General features: G+C 47.3%; 1 non-coding gene across 1 annotated transcript; it reads left to right on the top strand.

Annotated features, from left to right (window-relative positions):
- Positions 1-2,115: 2,115 nt before the first annotated feature.
- trnai-uau (transfer RNA isoleucine (anticodon UAU)) lies at positions 2,116-2,210 on the top strand. Its single transcript has 2 exons — positions 2,116-2,153; positions 2,175-2,210. It is a non-coding gene; the product is annotated as a tRNA-Ile (tRNA).
- Positions 2,211-2,594: the final 384 nt, after the last annotated feature.

The following is a 2,594-nucleotide window of genomic DNA, read 5'->3' as shown; positions in this document are numbered from 1 at the left end:
ATCAACAAACGTGTGGGAAAGGCTTCCACTGCTATATCCGGACTGGCCAAGAGAGTGTGGGAAAATGGCGCACTGACACGGAACACAAAGGTCCGAGTGTATCAAGCCTGTGTCCTCAGTACCTTGCTCTACAGCAGCGAGGCCTGGACAACGTATGTCAGCCAAGAGCGACGTTTCAATTCATTCCATCTTCGCTGCCTCCGGAGAATCCTTGGCATCAGGTGGCAGGACCGTATCTCCAACACAGAAGTCCTCGAGGCCGCCAACATCCCCAACGTATGCACCCTACTGAGCCAGCGGTGCTCGAGATGGCTTGGCCATGTGAGCTGCATGGAAGATGGGAAGATCCCCAAGGATACATTGTGCAGCGAGCTCGTCACTGGCACCAGACCCACCAGCCGTCCATGTCTCCACTTTAAAGACATCTGCAGAAGCGACATGAAGTCCTATGACTTTGATCACAAGTCGTGGGAGTCAGTTGCCAGTGATTGTCGGAGCTGGCAGGCAGCCATAAAGGCGGGGCTAAAGCGTGGTGAGTCGAAGAGACTGAGCAGTTGGCAGGAAAAAAGACAGAAATGCAAGGGGAGAGCCAACTGCATAACAGCCCTGACAACCAATTTTTTCTGCAGCACATGTGGAAGAGTCTGTCACTCTCGAATTGGCCTTTATAGCCACTCCAGGCGCTGCTCCACAAAGCACTGACCACCTCCAGGCACTTACCCATTGTCTCTGGAGACAAGGAGGCCAAAGAAGAAGATTGTTAATAATCCACACGTTAAGTCACAAAGCCTTAAGGCTTGTCTTTTTAACATTACGTGTCTCCTTCCCACTATTTTACACTGTGGCCCTGTTTGATTCTGGCCCTTGATTTCTCTGCCTATCACTTTTCTTATTCCCCTTTGGTTCTTGTCCTTGATCCCCCTTCCTCTGATTCCTTGCAAAATTTCCCATCCCCCTGCCATTTTAGTTTAACCCTCCCCAACCACTCTTGCAAACACTCCCCACCTCCCCCCCCCCCCCAGGAGATACCTTTGTGTTAGGTATGACTTCATCTCGTGGAGCGTTTCCCCTCTCTTTCCCATTGCCTCCAGTTTTGCTCGGGCTCCTTTAAACCATACTGGGTCTAATGTTACCTTGATGTCAAAGTCAGTCACTGTCACCTCTCTAATACAGCTCTATTTTCCATGTTTGGCCAAGGTTGTAATGAAGTCTCGAATTGAGTGCCCCTGGTGGAATCCAAACTGAGCATCGGTCAGCGATATGTTACTGAGTAAGTGTTTATTGATAGCACTGTCGATGATACCTTCCACAACTTTGCTGATGATTGAGAGTAGACTGATGGGGTAATTAATGGGCGGATTGGACTTTTCCCGATTTTTGTAGACAGGACATAGCTGGGCAAATTTCGCATTGTCAGGAAGATGTGCTTTTTGCAATTGTACTGAAACAACTTCTCTCAGGCCACAGCTGGTTCGAGAGCACAGGTCTTCAGTATGACAGTTGGAATTGTATCAGGGCCCATCGTGTTTTGTATTTTCAGTGCCTTCACCCGTCTCTTGATAGCACGTGGATTTAATGGAATTATCTAAAGGCTGGCATCAATGATGATAAGGACCAATCTTCTCTTCAACCCAGGACCGAATCTGCTTCCACCACACTCTCGGTATTGGACATAGCTGTGGCCCCAGCACTGATCCTTGAGGCACTCCACGAGTTACGGTCTGATATCTTGAAAATGCTCCATCAATCCCTCGTTGCTTTCTGTCCATTAACCTCTAAGTCCTCCTTGCATGCTAATATATTACTTCAATTCCATGAACCTTTATCTGGTATATTAATCTTCGATGGTATCTTACCGAATGCCTTTTGGAAATCCAATTATACTACATTCCTGGTTCCCCTTTGTCTGCCCTTTCAGTTACATCCTCAGAATTCTGGAATAAATTTGTCAATCAAGATTTCCATTCGGTAAAAACATGTTTACTTTGTTTGACCAGACAATGATTTTCCAAGTGCTTGTTAATACTTCCTTTGTCACAGATGAGAACATTTTCCAGACGACTGATGTTAGGCTAACTTGCCTGTAATTCCCCAAACTATTTGGGGAGCAATGTGGCTCCAGTGGCGTAATTGGTTAGCGTGTGGTACTTATACAGCAGTGCAATTAATGAGCTATGCCGAGGTTGTGAGTTCGAGCCTCACTTGGAGCACTGAATTTTAGACACGGGGAGCAATGAGAAACAGCTGCACAGTGCAGAGAGCAGTCATTCGTCAGTCTGAACTGGCCAGAAGAAGGGATAGAAAACAAGGATGATGTGGTATGAAAGCAACAGCAGCCACGTGCGGTGAGAGCCCTGCAAAACTTCATAGTTATTTCCAGCCGAGAAGGAGACAACTCGGTCCATGCCAGCTCTGCACAGAGCAACGCAGTCAGGCTCGAAACCCATAGCCCCGCAAGCCTGCTTTTCTCAGAATTCCTCCTGAAGGCATTTATCATTTCTGCTTCCACCACCCTTGTGGGCAGCGAGTTCCAGGTCATTATCACTTGAGATACAAAAACAGTGCTTCCTCATACTCCCCAACATCCTTTTTTT

This window comes from Heterodontus francisci, chromosome 34, assembly GCF_036365525.1.
Source record: "Heterodontus francisci isolate sHetFra1 chromosome 34, sHetFra1.hap1, whole genome shotgun sequence".
Taxonomy (NCBI): Eukaryota; Metazoa; Chordata; class Chondrichthyes; order Heterodontiformes; family Heterodontidae; genus Heterodontus; species Heterodontus francisci.
This window is presented reverse-complemented; position numbering and strand designations above follow the sequence as displayed.